At 40.9% G+C, this 17,492-nt stretch overlaps 1 protein-coding gene across 1 annotated transcript in view; it reads right to left on the bottom strand.

Moving 5' to 3' along the window:
- SRGAP3 (SLIT-ROBO Rho GTPase activating protein 3) overlaps window positions 1-17,492 on the bottom strand; it is a 432,226-nt gene that overhangs the window by 87,922 nt on the left and 326,812 nt on the right. The gene's annotated exons all lie outside the window — the stretch shown is intronic.

Genomic DNA, 17,492 nt, shown 5'->3' with positions numbered 1-17,492 from the left:
GAACAAATTCTCCAGCTACTTGTAATGTGACTCCTATCAAAAGCCTAGAGAGAAACGAGAAACTTGAAACAATAAAGACAGATGCTAAGGCTCCATTGGGTCAGTCCTCTAGCACTCCAACTTCTCTCCTGGAATTTACTTAGACCACCAGGAGGTCTTGTATATAAGACATTCAATAAATACAGTAATCTGCTACATGTGCCCTGACCTCACAATATCCCTTTGCTGAATTGGACCTAAATGGCAGACCCTATGCTTTCATAGTAGGAGCCCTGGTGGTGAAACAGTTCAGTGCCCAGCTGCTAACCAAAAGGTTGGTAACTGGAACCCACTCATTGACTCCATGGGAGAAAGACCTGATGATCTGCTTCCATTAAGATCACAGCCTAGAAAACGCTATAGGAAAGTTCTACTCTGCCACATGGGGTCACTATGAATTGGAATTGACTCAACAACAACATACTCTTATGGAGGGTTGTTCCATAAGCAGCCCCAGGAAGAGCTGCATTTACGTGTGCTGTAAAATTATGGCCAAAGTCTCCATCTTGTCCCTCAGATCTCGGCTGAAATGTCAACTCTGAAAGGTCCCCCTGACTACTGTTCTTGACTTAGTGCCTGTTATGGGTAGATTTGTGGCCCCCCAAAAATATGTTGATGTTCTAACTCCCAGTACTTGTGAACATGAACTTGTTTGGGAACAGTGTCTTTGAAGATGTTATCATTAAAGTTAACATGAGGTCAGACTGGAATGGGGTAAATCCTAATGAGATATGAGTGATGTATTTACAAAAAAGGAGAAGAGACACAGAGAGAAGATGGCCATGTGAAGGCAGAAATTGGGAGAGATGCATCTACAAGCTAAGTGTTCTGGTTACCTAATACCACTCTGACAAGAATATACCACAAATGGGAGGGCTTAAGAAACATGAGTTTATTCTCTTATAGTTTGGAGGCTTTAAGTCCGAGTTCAAAGTCCAGGGTCTTTGAGGGGCTGGGTGAAAGCCCCATAACCTTGGGCTTCAGCTCTGCCTCTTGCTCCTGGCCCACTGAAGCTGGAGACTTTTCTTCACTCAGCTGCTGACTGCTGAGGCTGACAAGCCCAAGGTTGACAAGTAAAAAGACACAGTCCCAATGTTAACAAACCACATGCCAGGGCATTAATTCAAGTCCATTGAAAGTCCCAAGGTTGGCAGAGCATGGCAGGCTGCTGAACAATGACATGGCTACATGCAGGATTTAAGCGTGCCATAAACTAGAGACAATTTCCAAAGCTGTTTCTTATATATATAGGAAGCAGACCACATACTCAAAACAGCTACTCAGCTGCTCAGAGTAGATTCCACCATGGAGTTGATTACCAGTCTCATCATGGGGAATACGACATTCAGCTGCCCAGCCACTCAACTAGGCCAAGCCAAGCTGACACACAAACTTAACTTCCACACTGTGATAGTTGGAGCTGTGTGTCAACTTGGCTGGACCACAGTTCTGTGTGGTTTAAGCAACTGTGATGTGGGTTGTTTCCATCATGGGATCAGATGTATATGTTTTGAGCAGCCAATCCATTGAAAGGAAGTTTCCCTAGGGGTGTGGCCTGTTTCCAGTATATTTATGGATATCCTGGGAAAAGAGACACTCTTCTGTGGATCGGGATCCTGTTGTGCTGCCTACAACTGTCTGTGAGCAAACAATTCACCATTCGGCCTAGAGATCTTGGATTCATCATTTGCTAGAGTCAACAGTTGGTACTGCCTGCCAACCTTGAGCTCATTAAGCCCTGTAGCTGCATAAGTTGGGAAAAATCTCCAGCTTGACATTTGATCCAAGAACTTGGGGCTTGCCAACTTCTATAAGTGTGTGAGCCATTTTCCTAAGATAAATTTCTCTTTCTTTTGGTATACATTTGGTACCAGGAATGGTTCTAGAGAGACAAAATCATAGGGATGGGCATCCTAAATTGTTTTTCCAATTTGATTAATTGTAAAGGCACTGATGACCATGCCTCTGTTAGTGAAGAGGGCCCTGCTAATCTGTGGTGTGAGGTGGCAACATTAATGTTTAAAATAGCACTACCAGTAGATCAAATACTTTTGAGAAGTGAGTCTCTGGGTGATTGCATATTTGATACTTTTCTACAATTTTGTCAGCATGAGGAGTATAAGGAAGCTGGTTGGTTGGTCCTACTTACACTAGACAAAGTGGTGAAAGAGCGAGATGAGTTCAGGGCTGCTGAGTCACAGCTTAAGTGCTGCATAAAAGACCTCAATGTTTCCAGTTGCGCTCTGAAAGAAACAGAGCTGATACTGCTGAAAACCAAACCCAGAGTCTTATTGTAAGGGTGGCCTAGTTACAACACCAATTAAATTGCCAACCCAGAATGGTGTCTGAAGTTAAAGTGAGGGCATTGATTGGGAAAAAAATGGAATCCTGAAACCTGGAATGGGAACATATGGACAGATAGTTAGGAAGATCAGGATACATGGGAGCCTGAAAATTCTGTTGAATTCCTCCTATCTGAAGGGATTACTGTAAAACCATTATCCCCTCCACCTCAGTTTGATGGGATTAACCCAACTGTTCCTGCTGGGACATTGCCTGAGGCAGAGGCCATGGAAGACATTCCTGAATGTTCTTAGGAACTTCCCCAACCACCGATTGTTGCTGCTAGACCTAAACTAAAGTTAAGTACAAGTGAGCCCCAAAAGGTGAAATAGGAAGTGTGACTGAGGAGGTGATATGCTACACCTGAAAAGACCTACTTGATTTTGCTAACATGTATAGACAGAAACCTGGAGAATATGTATGGGAATGGCCACTGAAGGTGTGGGATAATGGTTCAAGGAATGTAACATTGGATCAGTCTGAGTTTATTGATTTAGGCCCACTAAGTATGGATTCTTCACTCAGTGATTTCAGCTCAAGAGGTTAGGAAAACATCTAATAACTTATTTGGTTGGCTTACTGAAGCATGGATTATGCGGTGGCCTACTTTAAGTCAATTTGAAGTGTCAGACCTGCCTTGGTATAATGTAGAAGAAGGTATCCAGAGGCTTAGGGAAATTGGCCTGTTAGAAGGATTTATCAGATTAGACCACTAGAGCCAGAAATGGAGAGTCGAGAAGACACGCCTTTCACCAGTACGGTGACGAATAAATTTGTGAAGGGAGTCCCAGCATCCTTGAAGACTGCTGTGATTGCTATTTTATGTAAGCCAGATTTGACAGTGGGAACTGCCCTAACTGAACTAAGATACTTAACTACGATGGGGCTGATTGGACCCCATAGCAGTAGTAGGGGCCAAGTGGCAGCAGTTAATTGACAAAGGCAAGGTGGGCGTGGTTACCATAATGGACAGCAGAGTCAGAACGGTAATCAGAATACTCTGACTCATGTGGAATTATGGCATTGGCTACTTGCTCATGGTGTTCCTAGTAGTGAAATAGATGGCAAATCTACTAAATATTTACTTGATCTGTATAAACAGAATAATTCTAGGTCACGTGAACAGCAGCCTAGATTGAATTGCCAGAATACAGAGTCATGACCTCTCAATCAATTCCCAGACTTGAGTCAGTTTACAGACCCACTACCCCTTTAATGAAGGGGAGCCTGGGTCCCTTCGAGAAAGGACCCAAGACATTGCCAAAAATTTATAATGTTATTCTTTCTCCCAGCCTTCCCCAAAGGGCTCTGAGCCCTTTTATGAGAGTGACTCTTCATTGGGGAAAAGGAAACAATCAGAGTTATCAGGGCTGGACACTGGCTCTGAACTGACACTAATTCCAGGAGACCCAAAGCATCATTGTGGCCCACCCGTCAGAGTGTGGGTAAATGGTCAAGTTATTGATGGAGTCTTAGCTAAGGTGCATCTCACATTGGGTCCAGTGGGTCCTTGAACCCATCTTGTAGTGATTTCAGTAGTTCCAGAATGTATAATTGGAACAGATATACTGAGCAATGGGCAGATTCCCACACTGGGTCTCTGACATGTGGACTAAGGGCTATTATGGTAGGGAAAGCCAAGTAGAAGCCATTAGAACTGCCTCTATCTACAAAAATAGTAAACCAAAAGCATTACCACATCCCTAGATGGGTTGCAGAGATTACTGCCACCATCAAGGACTTGAAGGATGCAGGGGTGGTGATTCCCACCACATCCACATTTAATTCCTGTGCAAAAAAACAGATGGATCTTGGAGAATGACAGTAGATTATCGTGAACTTAATCAGGTGGTGACTCCAATTGCAGCTGCTGTTCCTGATGTGGTTTCATTGCTTGAGCAAATTAGCACATCACCTGGTACTTGGTATGCAGCTATTGATCTGGCCAATGCCTTTTTCTCAGGACCAATTTCAAAGGACCATCAGAAGCAGCTTGCCTTCAGCTGGCAAGGCCAACAGTACACTTTCACAGTGCTTCCTCAGAGGTATATCAATTCCCCGGCACTATATCAAAATTTAGTCCGTAGGGATCTCAATTGCCTTTCCCTTACAGGAAACATCACGTTAGTCCATTATATTGTTGGCATTATGCTGGTTGGACCTAGTAAACAAGAAGTATCTATGATTCTAGACTTATTGGTGAGACATATGCATGCTAGAGGTTGGGAAATTACCCAACGAAAATTCAGGTACCTTCCACTTCAGTGAAATTTCTAGGGTCCAATGGTGTGGGGCATGTAGAGATATTCCTACTAAAGTGAAGGATAAGTTATTGTATCTGGCTTCCCCCACAACCAAAAAGGAGGCACAATGGCTGGTTGGCCTCTTTGGATTTTGGAGGCAACAAATCCCTCATTTGGGTGTGTTGCTGCGGCCTATTTATCAAGTGACTCGGAAAACTACTAGTTTTGAGTGGGGCCCAGAACAACAGAAGGCTCTGCAACAGGTTCAGGCTGCTATGAAGGCTGCTCTGCCACTTGGGCCACATGATCCAGCTGATCCAATAGTGCTTGAAGTGTCTGTAGTAGATAGAGATGCTATTTGGAGTCTTTGGCAGGTCCCGATCGGTGAATCGCAATGCAGACCCTTGGGATTTTGGAGCCTTGCCATCCTCTGCTGATAACTACTCTCTTTTTGAGAAACAGCTTTCGGCTTGCTACTGGGCTTTAGTAGAGACTGAATGCCTAACCATGGGCCACCAAGTCACCATGAGGCCTGAGCTGCCCATCAAGAACTGAGTGTCATCTGACCCACAGAGTCATAAATTTGGACGTGCCCAGCAGCACTCCATCATTAAATGAAAGTGGTATATAAGAGATTGGACTCAAGCAGGACCTAAAGGCACAAGTAAGTTGCATGAGGAAATGGCCCAAATGGCTATGGTCTCCACTCTAGTCACATTACCTTCCCTCTCCCAGTCTTCCTTATGATCAGTTGACTGAGGAAGGGAAAACTTGTGCCTGGTCTACAGATGGCTCTGTGTGATATGCAGGCACCACTCAAAAGTGGACAGCAGTGGCACTGCAGCCTCTTTCTGGGATTTCCTTGAAAGACAGTGGTGAAGGGAAATCCTCCCAATGGGCAGAACTTCAAGCTATGCATATGGCTATTCACTATGCATGGAATAAGAAATGGCCAGATGTGTGATTGTATATGGATTAATGGGCTGTGTCCAATGGCTTGGCTGGATGGTTTGGGACTTGGAAGGAGCATGATTGGAAAATTGATGACAAGGATGTATGGCAAAGAGGTATGTGGATAGATCTCTCTGGATGGGCCAAAGGAATAAAGATATTTCTGTCTCATGTGAATTCCCCCCAAAAGGTGACCTTAGCAGATGAGGACTTTAACAATCAGGTGGATAGGATTACACATTCAGTGGAAACCAGCCATCCTTTTTCCCTAGCTACTCCTGTCATTGCTCAATGGGCTCATAAACTAAGTGGCCATGCTGGCAGGGATTAAGGTTATTCATGGGCTCAGCAACATGGACTTCCACTTATCAAGGCTGATTTGGTCACTGCTGAGTGCCCAATCTGCCAACAGCAGAGACCAGCACTGAGTTCGTGATATGAAACCATTCCTCTCGGGGTGATCAGCCAGCACCCTGGTGGCAGGTTAATTACATTGGGCAACTTCCATCATGGAAAGGACAGCATTTTGTTCTTACTGGAATAGTACTTATTCTGGAGATGGATTCACCTTCCCTGCATGCAATGCTTCTGCCAAATCTACCGTCCATGGACTTACAGAATGCCTTATCCACCACCATGGTATCCCACACAGCATTGCTTCAGATCAAGGGACTCACTTCACAGCAAATGAAGTGCAGCAATGGGCCTATGCTCATGGAATTCATTGGTCTTACCATGTTCCCTATCATCCTGAAGCAGCTGGCTTGATAGAATGATGGAATAGCTTCCTGAAAACACAATTATGGCGCAAGCTAGGTGGCAATACCTTGAAGGGTTGGGGCAATGTTATCCAGGAGGCTGTATATGCTCTAAACCAGTGTCCAATATACAGTCCTGTTTCTCCAATAGCCAGGATTCATGGGTCCAGGAACCAAGGGGTGGAAACAGGAGTGGTACCACTCACTATTACCCCTAGTGACCCACTCAAAAGATTTTTGCTTCCTGTCCCTGCTACCCTATGCTCTGTGGATCTGGAGATGTTAGTCCCAAAGGGAGGAACACTCCCACCTGGAGACACAATACTGATTGTATTGAACTGGAAATTAAGAATACCACCCGGCCATTTTGGCTTCCTCATGCCTCTGGATCAACAGACAAAGAAGGGCATTACTGTACTATCTGGTGTGATAGATTCTGATTACCAAGGGGAAATTGGATTGACATTACATAATGGAGGAAAGAAGAATATGTCTGGAATACAGGAGATTCTTTAGGGCATCTCTTATTACTACCATGCCCTGTGATTAAAGTCAATGGAAAATTACAGCAACCCAATTCTGATATGACTACTAAATTGGCCCAGACCCTTCAGTAATGAAAGTTTGGGTCACCCTACAGGAAAAGAACCACAACCAGCTGAGGTGCTTGCTGAGGGCAAGGGAAATACAGAATGGGTTGTGGAAGAAGGTAGTTCTGAATATCAGCTACAACCACGTGACCAGTTGCAGAAACGAGGACTGTGATTGTTATATTTCTTCATTGTATATGTGCATCAAATATTTTTGTTTCCTTCTGTTAAGAACTGTGAAATGTAAATGAGGTTAATGCGTTTTGGTTGTACGAGTGTTAGCGTATCATGTTAGGTGCAAATATGACTTTATAATTGTCCTTATTTAGAGATTATATATGGTTAAGAAGATGTCTACAACTGCCAAGTTGACAAGGGGTGGACTGTGATAGTTGGAGCTGTGTGTCAACTTGGCTGGACCACAATTCTGTGTGGTTTAAGCAATTATGATGTGGGTTGTTCCTACGATGGGATCAGATGATTATGTTTTGAGCAGTCAATCTGTTGAAAGGGAGTTTCCCTAGGGGTGTGGCCTGCTTCTAGTATATTTATGGACATCCTGGGAAAAGAGATGCTCTTCTGTGGATCAGGATCCTGTTGTGCTGCCTAAAACTGTCTGTGAATGAACAATCCACCATTTGGCCTGGAGATCTTGGATTCATCATTCATTGGAGTCAATAGCCCGTATGCTGCCTGCCAACTTTGACCTCATCAGCCCCTGCAGCTGCATGAGTCAGGAAAAGCCTGCAGCTTGACATTTGATCAAAAAATTTGGGACTTGCCAACTTCTATAAGTGTGTGAGCCATTTTCTTAAGATAAATTTCTCTTTTTCTCTCTCTAAACCAGCTTTACTGGTTTTGCTTCTCTAGAGAGCCCAGCATAACACACAGACCAAAGAGTGCCAAGATTTCTGGCCATCACCAGAAGCTAGGAGAGAGGCATGGAACAGATTTTCCTTTAGAACCCTCAAAAGAAATCACCACAGCTGACAACCTGATCTTGGACTTCTGGTCTCCAGGGCTGTGAGAAAATATATTTCTCTTCTTATAAGCTACCCACCAGCCACTCCTTGGATGAAAGATGGGGAAATCTACTTCCGTAGTGATACTGTCTCAGAAACCCAAGGAGGGGTTGCTATGAGTTGGGTCCGACTCCATGGCACATAACAACAACAACTTATAAGCTACCCTGTCGTTGTATTTTATTACAGTCCTAGGAAACTAATACAGTGGCTATCACAGTCTAGTATTTTTTTATTCATTCATTTATTGGTCGGTTTGTTTTTGTGTTTTAATTATTATTTATCTTTTCTCACTAGAATATAAACTCTATTAGAGGATGTACTATGTTGTCTTGTTCACACACTTTACTCTCTCTAGAACTATGCTTAGTACACAGTACATGTTCAATAAATACTTGAACATCCATTAAATATTTATTGAATGAATAAATTAATTAATTTCCCTTTCTTGCATAACTTGACAGAAATCTCAGGTTTAAAATTAAGCGTATGCATGGCCATTAACAGTCCACAGAGGAGCATTTGCTTCATTCTCCTTTCCATGGCCTGATTTCCAATTTAAATTCTATTGGCATTATTATCCATGTTCTATTCCATGTAAAGGAGCTCTGGTGGTGTAGTGCCTAAGGCATTTGACTGCTAACCAGAAAGCTGGTGGTTCAAACCCACCAGCCACTCCTCAATAGGAAGACTGGGCAATCTACTTCCATACAGATAATGCCTCGGAAACCCAAGGAGGGGTCACTATGAGTTGGATCCAACTCAGTGGCAGTGAGTTTGGTTTTAGTGGTTTATTCCACGTAAATAACTTAAAATCCTTTCTATGGATTGAACTGTGTCCCCTCAAAATAAATGTTGATATAGCCTCTGCACACATATAAATATGACCTGGTTTGGAAATAGGGAATTTTCTTTTGTGATGTTAACTGGCCATCCATACCAATGTATACCAACATATGATCTCATTAGGTTTAGGTAGGTCCTAAACCTAATCAATTCTAAGTTACAAAAGAAACAGAATAGACACAGAGACATACATGGGGGAAGATGTCATATGAAGACAGACACACACAGCATATGCATCTACAAGGCCAGGAACTCCAAAGATTGCTGGCTACAAGAAGCTGCAATAGATAAAGAAGGCCCTTCTCCCTAAATTCAGACTTCTAACCACACACACACACAAAAACCCAAACTCACTGCCGTCAAGTTGATTGCGACTCATAGCAACCCCTGCTTGGGATTCCAAGATGGTGTATCTATGGAAGTAGATTGTCCAGCCTTCCTTCTGAGGATTGGCTGGTGGATTTGAACTGCCAGCCTTCTGGTTAGCAGTCAAATGCCTTAGGCACTATGCCACCAGAGACAGATTTTATCTCATGATGATAACACATCAAAGTAGTCTTTGGGGGAGGTTATATGGAAGCAAATTATACATTTGTTTTCAAACCTGAGAATAAAAAGAGGAGGTGAGCAGAGTATTTTCTTTATTTATTTTCATCCTACATCTCCCCTGTCTTAGACACCTAGTACTAACAACAAAAAATACTACAAGTATTCTGGACTATGAAACAATGAATGCCTGTTCTTTAAAGCCATCCACTTGTAGTATTTTTTGTTGTTAGAACTAGGTATCTAAGACAGGGAAGATGTAGGATGAAAATAAAGAAAACACCCTCCTCACCTCCTCTTTTTATTCTCAGGTTTGAAAACAAATGTATAATTTGCTTCCATATAACCTCCCTCAAGGATTACTTTGATTTGTTATCATCATGAGATAAAATCTGTCTCACATTCATCCTAGGTCTGTATTTGGTGGAGACAAAACAAACCTTCTCTCTCTGTCCTTAGACAGCCCTCTGGAGTTTAAAGACAGGGACTATGACTCTTCACCTTCATCCATGACAGCATTTCTTGGGAATAAGTCTGCCCAGGACTTTCAAGCAACCCTCAGATAACACCCCCACGTCCTAATGTCTTTCTCCAGAGGCTCCAATTGATTGGCACCATCCCTAGAGGGAGATATCCACGTTGGAACTTGATGCTTCCTCTCTGGCCTCATTAGTCCATGTCAGATTGAAACTGCCACAACCAATGTTTCTATTTGTGTGAAAAGCCTGGAAATCTACTTCTGCAAATCAGCCTATGAAAACCCCATGGGAGGTGAAGCAAGATGGCAGAATGAATGGAGTTACTCCTTCAGCAATTAACTCACTGAATAACAAATAAAAACAAGCACAGATTAGGAGCGCAGAACTCTGGACAGCATCTGAGATATTGGAGAGTCAGGGTGAGTCCAGAAGTGGGGGAAAGGAGGAATGCAGATGGCACAGAAGCTGGGAGAACCTACCTTCTAACAGGAGTACTTGCTCATTACAGCCATGTTTGGATGGGGTTGGGTAACACCCCAAACAGGGATCAAAGAAAAGGAGATAATCTGAGGAATTTGTAGCCCCCCCCCTTTTTTTTTTCAAGGCAGTAAAAATTGGCCATGGGTGTTCCTGGACTGTGTAATTGGGAAGATGTGAAGGGAGACCATGGTGCTGCAATAGGGTAGTGTTCAATCTTGCTGAGGCCTGAGATGGATGGGTACTAGGACCAGGAACAAGTGAAAGGGCAGCAGAGTGTGGGGAATACTTCAGACTGATGAGACTACACAGAGGGAAATAACACACAGCAAGACATGGTAGGCAACCCTGTGGAAGGGAATCCATGAGAGAAAGACATAGAGAGCTCTCCAACTTCACCATAGGAACGTTGAGTCTCACCACTTATATCAGTGTCTGTGAACACCTAAACCTCTCTTCTGTGCATGCATATATTAAATTCCTGAGATCAAGCATCCAAAATTCAAACCAAACCCATTTCCACTGAGCTGATTCCCACGCATAGAGACCTTATAGGACAAAGAATAACTGCCCATAAGGTTCCAAAGAGTGTAAATCTTTATCGAAGCAGACTGCCATATCTTTTTCCCATGGAGTAGTTTGTAGGTTTGAACTGCTGACTTTTCGGTTAGCAACCAAATGCTCCAGAACTCCTGCATTAGCACTGAAAAAAAACCTAAGGATAAAGTGGTTCAAGTGGTTCTCAGGAGAAGATACCAAGCCCACTGTTACTGGTTTGATACTGACTCATAGCAATGTGGCATTGACTGAAGTTGCCCCATGGTGTTCCCAGGGCTATGAGTCTTTGTGGAGGTGGGCTGTTACACTTTTGTCCCATGGAGTGTTTGGTGGGTGTGGTCCTAGACATTTGGGTGACAGCTGGGCACGTGGCCCATGCACCACCAAGTGTTCCAAACAAAAAAATTCCCACAAAATTTTAAAGTAAAAACAAAAATTAAAAAATGGCCCAAGTTCAACAAAAATGAGTAAAACATACAAAAGAAGAAGGACCAGTCAGAAACAAAACATGAAGAAAAGGAAATTTCCCCTATGGAGGTCAGAATAATGCAGAGAATTGATAATTTTCAGACTATGGTGTTAAATATGTTTAGAAAATGGGAAAAGCACACAGAAAACAAACTAGTGGGGATCAGAAAACAAATGGAGAAACAAAAGGCAAAACTCAACAAGGAAGTTGAAAACATTAAAAAAAAGTGCAACTACTGGAACTGAAGAATAAAACAACTGAATTAGAAAAAGCAAGAGAAACACTCAACAATACTGTTGAACAGATAGAAAACAGAATAAATGAAATAGAAGACAAAATAATTTAATTTATCAAATCTCAAGAGAAAAGAAAAATGAACAAACTCAAAAGGAAATAGGTGATTCAATTAAAAAATCTAACATTAGAATGATTGGACTCCTAGAGTACCATGATAACAATAAAGGCATAAAAATGTCTTTGCAAGAGAAATTTTTCAGACTGGAACAGAGAAGAAAGTCTACAAATACAGGAAACCACATGAATCCCAATGAAAAGAGACACAAAAGATCAACTCTGCTTCATATCCTAATAAAACTCTTGAAAAACAAAGACAAGGAGAGAATTTTGAAAGCAACAATAGAAAAATGCAATATAAAATACCAAGGGGCTTTCATAGAAATCAGTGTGGATTTCTTCCCAGGAATTCTGGAGACCAGAAGACAATGGAGAGACATATACAAGATACTGAAAGAAAATAGCTGCCAACCAAGAATTCTTTACCAAGCCAAGTTTTCATTCAAAAATGAGGAGGAAATCAAAGCATTCCCAAACAAACAGAAGCTCTGGGAATTTGCCACTACCAGATCACCTCTGTAAATATTACTCAAGGAAGTACTCCAAATGGAAACGTGAGAGCATTAAATAAATATTTGAGTCTGTATACAGGATAAAAAGATAAAGAAAAAATAAGAGAGATAAGACATCTCCAAAAAACACAGTAACATGGGCAATCATAAAGACCAAGTATATGATAATTTCAGGGAACACATTCAATAATTAAATCCTGAAAACAATAAATATCAAGTTTGTAAGAAATAAGTACAAAGTGAACTTATTGAATATATGTTGTATATTGATGTTAAGGGAGACATACCAGCAGAAATGGGGGAGGAAGAAGATATTAGGACTAGATTTATTATATTAAGGTTGTATGTTAGCTGTTGCTCATATGTTAAATGTTGTTGTACTTGTAAGTTGTTTAATGTAACATATGTGGTATTTTCTCAACAGAGAAAGGCTGAAAGCCTTTCTTTTGAGAATGGGAACTAGACAAGGATAACCATTATCAACATTCTCATTCAATATTGTCCTGAAGTTTTAGCCAGAGCAGTAAGACAAGAAAAATAAATCAAAGTTATTCAAACTGGAAAGGAAGAAGTAAAATTATCTCCATTTGCAGATGACATGATCCTATTCTTAGAAGACTCTAATTATTCCACAAGAAAACTACTGGAACTAATAGAAGTTAGCAACATTGCAGGGAACAAGATCAACATGCAAATATTAGTTGGGTTCTGACTTCTGGCAAGATGGCAGAATAGGCAGACAAGCTACACAAACCCTCTTCAACAAAGAAACAAGAAACCAACTGAAACAGATATAGAAAAGAAGCCTGGAACCCTGAGCTTTGAAGGGAAGGATAAAGAAATGGATTAAATACCAACTAGTAGAAGAACCTGAATGAAAACAGTGAATAAGGAGACAAATGGAGCTGCAGAGTGTTGGCTGTCCTGATATCATGGCCAATTTGAACACTTACAAGTGGCATTCTGATTTGGGCAGCAACCTAAGGACTATATGGGCAACTGCACTGGTGTCTGATAACTAGAAAGGAAAACAGCAAATAAAGAGACAAACATAACTGTGACTGTCCTGAGGACATGGTCATTTAGATGCAAATGGATTAAATGCACCAATCAAGAGACAGAGAGTTGCAGACTGGATAAGAAAACATGACCCATCAATATGTTGTCTACAAGAGACTCATCTTAGACACAAAGACAAAAACAGGCTGAAAACTAAGGCTGGAAAAAGATATATTAAGCAAACATCAATCAAAAAAGAGCAGGAATAGATATGTTAATTTCTGATAAAATAGACTTTAAGGTACAAACCACCAAAAGAGACAAGGAAGGACATTATATAATGATTAAAGGATCAACTGAACAAGAGGACATAACTATAATAAATATCTATGCACCCAATGAAAGAGCCTGAAAATGCATAAATCAAACTTTAACATAATTGAAAAGATAAATAGATGACTTCACAGCAAGAGCAGATTTTAATATACCACTTTCAATGAAAGACAGAACAACTAGAAAGAAACTCAACAGAGACAGAGAAGAACTAAACAATACAATAAACCAACTTGACCTTATAGATATCTACAGAGCACTTCACCCAACAACAGCACAATACATATTATTTTCCAGTGCATGTGGAACATTCTTCAGGATAGACCATATGTTAGTTCACAAAGCAAGTCTCAACCAATTTAGAAACATTGAAATACTGTAAAGCATCTTCTCAGATCACAATGCTATAAAATTAGAAATCAACAATAAGAAGATCAATAAAAAAAGAGCAAACACATGGAAACTGAATAACCTTAAAAACTACTGGGCAATAGAAGAAACAAAAAAGAAAATTAAAAATTCCTTTAATCAAATGAGAATGAAAACACAACATACCAAAATCTTTGGGACACATAATAAGCAGTGATCAGAGACCAAATTATAGCAATAAATGCACACATCAAAAAAGAAGAAAGAGCCAAAATCAACACCTTAACTCAATATTTCCAACAATTAGAAAAAGAGCAGGAAAAAAAAAAAAAAGCCTACAGGCATCAGAAGAAAAGAAATAATAAAGATCCAAGCAGAAAGAAATGAAACAGAAAACAGAAAGACAATAGAACAAATCAACAAGATTAGAAGTTGGTTCTTTGAAAAGATTAATAAAATTGACAAACCACTGACAAACTTAACAAAGGAAAAGAAGATGCAAATAATATGAAGAAGAAATGAGATGGGCAACATCACAACAGAACCAACCAAAATACAAAGGATAATATCAGGATACTATGAAGAACTATACTCTGATAAATTTGAAAACCTAGAAGAAATGGACAGATTTCTGGAAACACACTACATACCTAAAACAACACAGACTGAGGTAGAAATTTTGAACAGACCATAAAAAATAAGAAATTGAATATGTTACAAAAAAATTGTAACAACAACAACAAAAAGTTCTCACCTAGAAAGTTTCACTAGAGAAGTCTACCAAACATTCAGAGAAGAACTGACACCAATCCTACTCAAACTATTCCAAAACATGGAAAAGGATGGAATCCTCCTAAGTTCATTTTATGAAGCAAGAATAACCCTGATACCAAAACCAGGCAAAGACACCCCTAAAATAGAAAACTACAAACCAACATCCCCCATGAATATAGATGCAAAAATCTTCAACAAAATCCTAGCCAATGGACGCTCCAACAATATATCAAAAAAATAATAATACATCATGACCAAGTGGGATTCATACCAGGTAGGCAAGGATAGTTCAATATTAGAAAAGCAATCAACATAATCCATCACATAATTAAAATAAAGGAAAAGAACCACATGATCATATCAATCAATTCAGAAATAGTATTTGATAAAATCGAACACTTATTCCTGATAAAAACTCACAAAATAGGAATAGAAGGGAAATTCCTCAACATAATAAAGGGCATATATGCAAAACAAACAGCCAACATTATTCTCAATGGAGAGAGACTGAAACCATTCCTCTTGCAGATGGGAACTAGACAAGGATGCCTTCTATCACCACTTCTATTCAACACTGTACTAGAAGTCCCAGCTAGGACAATAAGGAAAGAAAGGGAAATAAAAGGCATCCAATTTGGTAAGGAAGAAGTAAAACTATTCCTATTTGCAGATATGATCTTATATATAGAAAACCCAAGATATTTAGCAAGAAAACTACTGGAAATAATTAAAAGATTTAGCATAATGGCAGGATACAAGATCAACATACAAAAATTAGTTGGATTCCTGTACATGAGCAAAGAGATCTCTGAAAAGGAAATCAATCTACTTATTTTGTTGCTGTTAAGTGCTGTCAAGTCATTTCCGACTCATAGTGACCCCATGCACAGCAGAACGAAACACTGCCCGATCCTGCGCCAGCCCCACAATCCCTGCTATACTTGAGCCCATCATTGCAGCCACCGTGTCAATCCATCTCGTTGAAGGCCTCCCCCTCTTTCGTTGACCCTCCACCCTACCAAGCATGACATCCTTCTCCAGGGAATGGTCCCTTCTGACAACATGACCAAAATAGGTGAGACAAAGTCTGGCCATTCTTGCTTCCAAGGAGCATTCTGGCTGCACTTCCTCCAGGACAGATCTGTTAGTTCTTTTAGCAGTCCACGGTACTTTCAGCATTCTTCGCCAGCACCACAACTCAAAAGCATCAACTCTTCTTCGGTCTTCCTTATTCATTGTCCAGCTCTCACATGCATACGAGGCGATTGGAAATATCATGGCTTGTGTCAGGTGCACCTTAGGACTCAAGGAGATATCCTTGCTCCTCAGCACTTGAAACAGTTCCTTCACAGTTGACTTTCCCAATGCTACATGTTGCTTAATGTCCTGACTAATCTACTTATAGGAGCTATCATATTAGTCCACTGTTATAAAAAGTCAAGGAAAGGTTTATATATGGGAGGAAACTTTCTTTGTTGGTTACTAGGGATGGGAGGGGAGAGAAGGGAAAATGGCTAGATGGGTAAGAGACAAGTATTGATTTGGGTGAAGGGAAAGGCAATATAGCAAAAGCGAGTGACCAACATAACACTAAGGAAAAGGAACACACAGAGAGGTACACAAGAGGTGCAGACAATATCATTATCAGTAATAACAAACATTAATCTATGGGTAGATACATAGGTAGACAGGCTGAATGATCAGGTATGTACATCTAGGCACAAGGGAATATACCCATGACTATATATGTTTGGCAGACAATATTTTTACATACATATTTGTATGTGCTGTAAGAATGTCCATATAAATAGAGCTAACAGGGGGCAAAGTTATAATAACTTCTTAGCCACCACCAACTACCCTGAGGGAGCAAGTGGTTGGGCCTGTGGGCTCAAGACCATGGTTGTGGGGGACATCAAGCTCAGGTGGCATGATATGCTACACTAAAATATTGTTCTACATTCCACTTTGGTGAGTAGTGACTGAGGTCTTAAAAGCTTGCAAGCTGCCATCTAGATGTAATAATTGGTATGTCGTCACTTGGAGCAAAGAAGAATGAAGAAAAACAAAGACACATGGAAACAATTACTCCAAGGGACTAGGGGACCATATGTACCTCAGCCTACTTGACCCTGAGACCAGAAGAGCTAGATGGTACCCACCCACCACTGTCAACCACCGGGCAAGGGTCAAGTGCAGGAGATCCTAGATAGAGTCAGAGAAAAATGTGGAACAAAACTCAAAATCATAAAAAAAAGACCAGGCTTCTTGAACTGATAGAGACCAGTGAAACCCCAAGACCATGGCCCCTAGTAACCCTTTGCTCTTGGAATTGAACTCACTCCCATGCTTCCAACTAAACAATTGTTGTTGTTGTTGTTGTTGTTATGTGCCGTTGAGTCAGACCTGACTCATAGCGACCCCTCCTTGGGTTTCTGAGGCAGTATCGCTATGGAAGTAGATTGCTCCATCTTCCTTCTGAGGAGTGACTGGTGGGTTTGAACCGCCAGCCTTCTGGTTAGCAGTCAAGTGCCTTAGGCACTATGCTACCAGAGCTCCTAACTAAACAATAGACAGGTATAAAATGTGTATAATTACATCAGGTAGGTACATTCCTTAGAACAATCAGTCATGGAAGATCAGAAAGGCAGAATTTGCACAGGGAGATAGCCCAGTGAGCAGGAATGCATAGGAAAGAAGGACACAGGGAAAAGGTAACCACAGGGAGGAAGTGGGAAGAGAGTTGTTACATTATGCGGATTGTAATCAATGTCATGAGACAAAATGTGTAAGGAGTGTTATATAGAAAATGAATTTGCTCTATAAACTT

Source organism: Orycteropus afer, unplaced genomic scaffold (genome assembly GCF_000298275.1).
Source record: "Orycteropus afer afer isolate SDZICR_OR568_19922 unplaced genomic scaffold, OryAfe1.0 scaffold00144, whole genome shotgun sequence".
NCBI lineage: Eukaryota > Metazoa > Chordata > Mammalia > Tubulidentata > Orycteropodidae > Orycteropus > Orycteropus afer.
The sequence above is the reverse complement of the archived record's forward strand: the minus strand, read 5'-3'. Positions and strand labels throughout refer to the sequence as shown.